The sequence below is a fragment of the Gobio gobio genome (assembly GCF_949357685.1).
Source record: "Gobio gobio genome assembly, chromosome: 1".
Lineage (NCBI taxonomy): Eukaryota > Metazoa > Chordata > Actinopteri > Cypriniformes > Gobionidae > Gobio > Gobio gobio.
Window position 1 is genome coordinate 42014470 of NC_137097.1, and position 8172 is coordinate 42022641.

The 8172-nt window shown below is 39.6% G+C and overlaps 1 protein-coding gene across 1 annotated transcript in view; it reads right to left on the reverse strand.

Annotated features, from left to right (window-relative positions):
* Positions 1-7552, reverse strand: part of pvalb6 (parvalbumin 6) — a 61086-nt gene extending 53534 nt beyond the window's left edge. Inside the window, exon 1 of the mRNA XM_079821198.1 lies at positions 7308-7552. The gene's annotated coding sequence lies outside the window, so the exon portion shown is untranslated. The remainder of the gene's footprint in view (positions 1-7307) is intronic.
* Between the last annotated feature and the right edge of the window lie 620 nt (positions 7553-8172).

Sequence of the window (8172 nt, forward strand, 5' to 3'; positions counted from 1 at the left end):
TTTGGCCGCAACTAAAATGGGTCATACCATTGCAATTACCTGAGCAGTTGAGCAGCTTTTTTTTTGCATTTATTGTATGGACAAAGCAAGAAGAACATAATGTAAGTGTATAAAATGCATATTCATAGCTCAGTTGAAACCTTGCCCCCTTTGGCCTGCTGTTGCCGCTGTTAAACTGAATGTACGAGGCAAATTGTCACTGGACGGTAGATAACTGAAAATGGTAGCATTTTATTTAAAGTGAAAACAAGATACAGGCCCTCAAATCATGGAGAGGTGTGTTACAATCAATTATAAAATGTGCGTTATAAATAAATATGGTTACTAAGAATAATTGGCAGTAACCATTAGCCAGAGAAAGAGAACAAAGAGAGATCTATCCATCCATCTAGTTTATCTGCAAGCCTACAACCTTCTACAACTGCCAAGAATCGGGTCTGACTGCAGTGGCCTGCTGTAGCACTCAGAGTGGAGGCAGTTATCAGACCGTTTGACCTTGAATGAGCATGTGATCAGGCGTAAATGGTTAAAGGGAATTTAAACCTGAATTTGTGGGAAATCTAGGGGCTTTGACAGCTCAAATATTGAGTTATTTCTCAAGATCAGTCTCCTGCTTTGTGAATGTGACTGGAAGCAGAAAGCTGTGGCGGTCTTGTGTACGTCCAGCTGTTCAATACACACGGCTATAAATATGATTCATATACAAAGATGCATACAGTGACTAATATTAAAGGAACATTTCCATTTCATTTCTAAAAAAAGAGCATTTATATAAAATAGAACATTTTTAACAAAGTAAAACTCTTTACTGTCACTCTTTACTTATACACCCTTGCTGAATTAACACTGATAATTTTCGCCTCTGACGATGGTAATTTATGATGGTACTTTTTAGTCATTCACCGCCATTATAGCCTATGTAAAGAAAGAAAAAAAGGCTGAACAAAATTGTCCAAAACCTTTTTTGTATTCTAAGGAGAAAAGGTCATGCAGGTTTGGAATGACAAGAATGGGAGAATAAAAGGCATACCTTCTGACTGAAACTCTTTGACTCTTCCATCCAGATAGGGGTATTCTCTGCTTTTATTATTTACATTTTTTATGCAATTCAATTTTTATTCTTATGTATTCATTTTCTTTTCATGTAAAGCATGTTGAATTAACGTTGTGTATGAAATGTGCTATATAAATAAACTGGACCCATTGTATCTACTATGTACTAGCATTTAAATTAATCGTTTGATACAATGCATTTATTGTGTACAAACAAGTTTTTACATTGTAATTGCATTTTAAAAATTGCCTGCATGTAATTACATATGTAATTCATTTCTGTAGTTTTAATTAAACATTTATAATTACACTGTTGACACTTCCTTTACACCAAACCCTACCCTTAAACTTACCCATACCACTACACCTGTCCCTAACTTTACCTTTAAACTTACCCATACCACCACACCTGTCCCTAACTTTACCTTTAAACTTACCCATACCACCACACCTGTCCCTAACTTTACCTTTAAACTTACCCATACCACCACACCTGTCCCTAACTTTACCTTTAAACTTACCCATACCACCACACCTGTCCCTAACCTTACCCTTAAACTTACCCATACCACCACACCTGTCCCTAACTTTACCTTTAAACTTACCCATACCACCACACCTGTCCCTAACTTTACCTTTAAACTTACCCATACCACTACACCTGTCCCTAACTTTACCTTTAAACTTACCCATACCACCACACCTGTCCCTAACTTTACCTTTAAACTTACCCATACCACCACACCTGTCCCTAACCTTACCCTTAAACTTACCCATACCACCACACCTGTCCCTAACTTTACCTTTAAACTTACCCATACCACCACACCTGTCCCTAACTTTACCTTTAAACTTACCCATACCACCACACCTGTCCCTAACCTTACCCTTAAACTTACCCATACCACCACACCTGTCCCTAACTTTACCTTTAAACTTACCCATACCACCACACCTGTCCCTAACTTTACCTTTAAACTTACCCATACCACTACACCTGTCCCTAACTTTACCTTTAAACTTACCCATACCACCACACCTGTCCCTAACTTTACCTTTAAACTTACCCATACCACCACACCTGTCCCTAACCTTACCCTTAAACTTACCCATACCACCACACCTGTCCCTAACCTTACCCGTATCCCACCTCAATATTAGCAAAAGTGTTTTGCAATACAATATGAACACAATAAGTACATTGTACCTATTTTTTTAATGTAAGTAGATAGTGGTTAAGGCCACCTTAAGCCGTGTTTCCACCACAGGAACTTTCCCCAGGAACTAGGTACTTTGGGTGGCACTCGGTGTGTTTCGACCGCAGGAACCAGGGTCTAAATGAAGTTCCGGGTAAAAATCTCCGCCTCCGAAAGTCCCTGCTTGCGAGGTAGTACTTTTTCAAAGTTCAGGAACTTTCGGGGGTGGGACTTGGGCGCTGAACATGCTGATTGGTTGAGCTCATGCAGCATTTTATTTCAACCTCCATTTTTAAAAGTCTCTTGCGAGGTTCGTTCTGCGTTCAGTAAATATCAGTCTTGCTATTTCTGTCCGATGGCGCGCGTTCGTCTCAGCAATCGCACGGTCATTGTCCATAATAGCTGATAATAACATACGTTGTCTTATTTTAAATCTAGCTTTACAAACTTTTTAGAATACGCTTTAGTATCAGTGCTCGTATCTTTTCCGCCATTTTGTTAATTACCTCTTTAGTAAACAATACATAACCAGCAAAATCATCGCTGCTTGAATCTCCTCCATGCTTGTTATTATTACAGTGTCGCACAAAAATGATTCCTGTCTGTCGCTGGACTAATTTGCCTAATCTTCACGGTACTTTAGACCGCAGTGGAAACGCAGAAAGTAGCAGGTCTGGGGGAAAAAATTCCTGGTACAAATTTTTTCGGGTAATTTCGGCGGAAACGGGGCTTAATATAAAGTGGGACCAATAAACTTCCCTTGCCTTCACCATATCCACCACATCACAAGTCACTTCAGCTTGAATTAGTATGTGTACGTAGTTCTGATGAAACCTTGTCCGTAATTGCTTTGATCGTTTTACGTGAGGCCACTAATGCGGGGCTGAAATAACGCAGACCTCACAAAGTCTTGAATCAATTAATCTATCATTTCAAGACTGTCACAACAGTACAGCACATTCATTAATTAATCTCCAAAAAGCCTCACTGAGTGATGTGTGTGTGAAAGAGAGAAAGCGAAAGATAGACAAAAACAGATCGTGAGAGATAGGTGGCTGTTGAGTTTCATCTAAAAGCTGCCCACGTAGGAGAGAAATTCAAATGTACACACATCGTCCCACACACACCAACATTGCATTCTCTATCTGCCAATACTCAATTAGTGTCAGCTGTCCAATCTCGACAACTCTCACATCCACACATATACGTAATTACACACACACACACACACACACACACACACACACACACACACACACACACACACACACACACACACACACACACACACACACACACACACACACACACACACACACACACACACACACAAATTCAATGATGTCTATCTGTTCATCCAAACTGTATGAACAAACACAAACACCAAAGCACAGTTAATGGCCCATAACCACAAAAAAGACGCAATGGGTCAGACAAACATCAGATAAACATAAAAACGCAAAAAGTGTGTCATTTTTTTGTTTTAATTTCCTATAATGGCACATGTTAAATATGTTCTCCTTAACTCTTGCCCCGAGTTTTTCCAGCAATCTGTGTTTTCACTGTTATATGATAGGGGGAGCTGTTTCGGATCTTCTGTATAGTACAACATCTCAGGATCCAAAAACAAGCGATGGAGATCTGTAAACCAGGGCTGCGCTTAAGTCAAATTTTTTATGCCTTTCCCTCACTAATTTCCCTCCGCCTCAAATGTGATTTAATGCACTAAGGCCCTGATTACAGTAGTGCATTTTTGTTTTAAAACGGCATTTTAAAATGAAAACGATCCTTGTATCCTTGTCAATACTAGCGTTTTCACTGCATTTCAGAAATGATCTCCATCCACACTACATGACTGAAACGCATGTCACATGACCGTTCATGCACACTGGGCATGCGCGTAAAAGGGTAAACTGCTGCCTCTTGCTCATGTAGACAGCAGCAGTATTATAAAATACAGCGTTTAATAGCACAACGGCTGCTAAAGAGGATCACAAAGTCAGCAAGGTATGCAGTTCCGTCTCCGTGTTATTGTTTATACGGTCTAGTATTTTACAGAGCCATTGAGAGAGACGGCTCTGGGCTGCAAAAGCACTGACCACCAACGGTCTCTACGATCAACTTAGCATACGATGCGTTTTGGAAACGCAGCCCTGGTCTGTTATTGTCATGGTAATGTAATGTGGGCAGCCATGCCATCATTTTTAAAAGTCTCCGTTTTGGTCCGTTTACACTGAAATGCAACCCCAGCGTTTTCAAGTATTTTGAGTTTAAATGTCACAATAACTCCAAAATCATACACCAGAGTTGTGTGGGGTGGGGGTAAACTAAACACTGATCAGCTGTGACGTCACAACTGTGTTGCATTTTGGTCTATGGATCTGCCTGAAATATACATGATGAGTAGACGCGTCGAGGGTCTGTCCAAATAAACATTCTTCATCCACTTGGAGTTGAATGCACTTCAAAATGGTGGAGGTGATTCCATCAAGGGGAAGTGCTTCAAGAAAGGAAGTTCACGAGTGTATGTCTAAATGTGGAGTTGACCACATCCCAGAAGGAGCAGAAAGAAGTTGTTTACACACATGTAAGCTTATCACCAAACATTCAACAGCATATACATCAAAACAGCCTGACATTTATGAGAAAAAGGTCAAACTTGCAGTAGTGACCTCTGGACCTGAGTCTGCGCAGTAGAGCAGGAAGTAGAGCCGCGATATCAAGACCCCTCCCACACGCCCACAGTATCTGTTGGTACAGTTTACTGCAGAACAACTCGTTATGTCGGTGCGAAATAAACAGCTACGGAAATGTAGAAATTGAAGCTAAAGCTCCAATCTCCTCCCAAAAAAGTCTGTTAGTGCCACAGTGACTATACTTCTCTCAAAGAAGCTGTCAATCTCAGCTGTCAATCATGACGTCACGCCCCGTTTTTTTATCATAAAAAATAGCACAAAAAACTAAAATGAAACTTATTAAAAAAAATTAACACTTGAACTTACATCAGCATTATAAAAATTACGTAAAATGACAGAAACATTTTTTTGATTGTTTAGTTTGTCTCACGACCCATTATATTAAACGGAGAGGGCGGGGTTTATGAGCTATACTTGGACCAACCACCTGGAGGGCGATCGAGACGCTTTGGCTTCCCTTTTCAGGACTTGTGCTGCACGCTTGGTTTCAACACAATCATACAACTGTAAGCACCAGCAGTGTTACGGTGACCACGAGGACGTAGGGTGTTTTTTGTCATTTCAGGTTTCAGAAGGACCTTGTGGGCTCCAGAACAGATTGTTCTTTGTCAGTCTGTAACATTATGTGATCAGAGTGTGGACCGCTCCATTGGGACAGAACGGTTCCATTTGGTGCCGCTAGTGGCGCAGAATTACACACTTCACCTTTAAATCAGGACAACAGTAAACCCCACCAGAGAAACCACAGGAAAAAAGACTACTTCGAGAAAACACTGGTAACCTCTGGTGGACAGCTAATCTAGTCAAAAGAGTTTAATGGCCAAAAATGTGCAAGACACTGAGCGTGTGTGACTGATTTGGTTCATTAACCAGAGCAGGCAGCCTGCAGGAGTAATGCATCTCTATCTCTCTCTCTCTCTCTCTCTCTCTCACACGCACACACACACACACACACACACACTTTGTGCCATCACTGCAGAATGAATGTAATCTTTTTGCGATGCGATCCTTACAGTTAACACACTAACAGCATTCCAGCAGTCCTCACACACCCTGACAGCAAGCATCAGAGAGTATTTGAACCCAAAGACACGTTACTGCACCAGGACTGAAGCAGCACTAATGCAGGCAAGCTCTTCTCTTCATCCGCTGTCATTCTTGTGAATCTCTCCCTCTCTTTCTGTGCAAGTTCAATCTCCAGATTGCGATTGCAACATCAAGACTATAAGAAAAGCTGTATATAGAGGGTTTGCATACATTGTGACCAAATGTTCCCTCAATGATGGTAAAACCTGAAATCACCACTTATAAAGTCTCCTTAATAAAAAAGACTAAATCATTTCTAAAAAAGAGACTAAAAGTGTTTCTGTAAGGCCTATGTTTAGATTCATTGAACTTAGCTCAATATAAAACAATAGACGTCAAAGGAAAGACGCAAATGTTGAAAATGTTAAATTAGTATGAGAGAGATGCACAATTAGAAAAGTGAAAGAAAAGTAAATCAATTGATGCAGACAATATAATTATTACAGAATTAGGCACATTATCATTTATCTCAGTGAATTTATAGTAGAATCAGTGTGAGTTTATGAATGAACTCAATATAGACGCATTAAGTGAAACATGCGGAATAGAAACAACACTCCAACATCAGAGCTGGATAGACAGAAATACAGACAGATGGATAAATAAAATGGACAGAATGACAGACAGACAAAAAAGACAGACAGACAAAATAGGCAGATAGACAGACAGATAAAATAGACAGAACTAGACACCGACAGAATGACAGAACAATAGATAGAACAATATAATGATAGGTAGAACGATAGAATGATAGATAGACTGCTATGCCACATTGCCTTCATCATTGTGTTAAGGTTTAAATCGCTTTTCTATGAACGGTTCCTCAAGTTTGTGTCTTCCTAAATCTCTCTGCTAGTCTTTTCTCATTATACAGTGCCATTTTCTGTAGATTAGATGTCTATTACATTTTCAGTAATGCTGTACAAGCTCTCTCTTTCCCTCCATCACACACACACAATGACAGTGCGGAGGGCTGGCAGAGCTCAGCTGTGGTTTGTGAATGGGATATTACATGAAGATGTTGCAGCCACTCTGACTTTAATAGGGGATGACCATCTCTCTTTCTGCATCCTTTAACTATTTTAATCTTCCTCATAATTATATTTTACCCATTTCTTCCAGTTATCTTTGTACTTTCTGTCTCACTTCCCTTAAAGCTGACTGTGGTACTTGTTCTCCTTTCTGACTCCAGCCCATCAAACAGTTCCTTGTTTTACGCTCTCTAGTCATTCCATAACTCTTTCCTGTGTGGTAGTGAAGCATGCCAGAGTCTTACCTGCTGTAGAGTGAGCTGGAGTCCCGGGTTCAGCTGGAGGTTCAGGTCTGAAGAGGAACGAGACCGGCAACGCACAAACAGACAGCAAACCAAACTGGAGCTTGAGCACACCAAAGAGAGAGAGAGAGGGAGACAGACAGAGAGGGAAAAAGAGAGAGACAGAGCAGGACAGAGAGACTAGTTGGAGGTGAGATGAAGGGGAGAGAGAGTGTGTGAGGAAGATAAACGGACAGAGAAAGAGAAAGTGAGGGAGGGAGAGAGAGAGAGACAGAGAGAAGAGGAGGGGCTTAAGTCGGATAGGAGGAACTGTGTGATGCCGTAAGAAAAGCAGTGAGAATGAATGAATGAATGAATGAATGAATGAATGAATGAATGAATGAATGAATGAATGAATGAATGAATGAATGAATGAATGAATGAATGAATGAATGAATGAATGAATGAACAAATGACCAAATGACCAGAATAAACAAATGATCAAATAAAGGAAGGAGTGAACAAGCAAATTACGAATAAATCAGCCAATCAACTGACCAAATGGATGAATTAATAAACAAATGACCTTTTAAATGAATGAATGAAAAAACAAACAAGCAAATGACTGAATAAATGACCTGAATAAACAAATGACCTGACCAAATGAACGAAATAAAGAACAAGCAAATTAATAAACCAATGAATGAATGAACAGAATGAGCAAATAACCAAATAAATTATTAAATGAATGAATTCATAAAATATTTGATCATTCAATGATAATGAATAATAAATGAATGAGAAAATGTATACATACAAGTTAATGAACTACAAATAATTGAATTAATGAATGCATCAATGAATAAGTTAATAAAATGACCGAAAACTG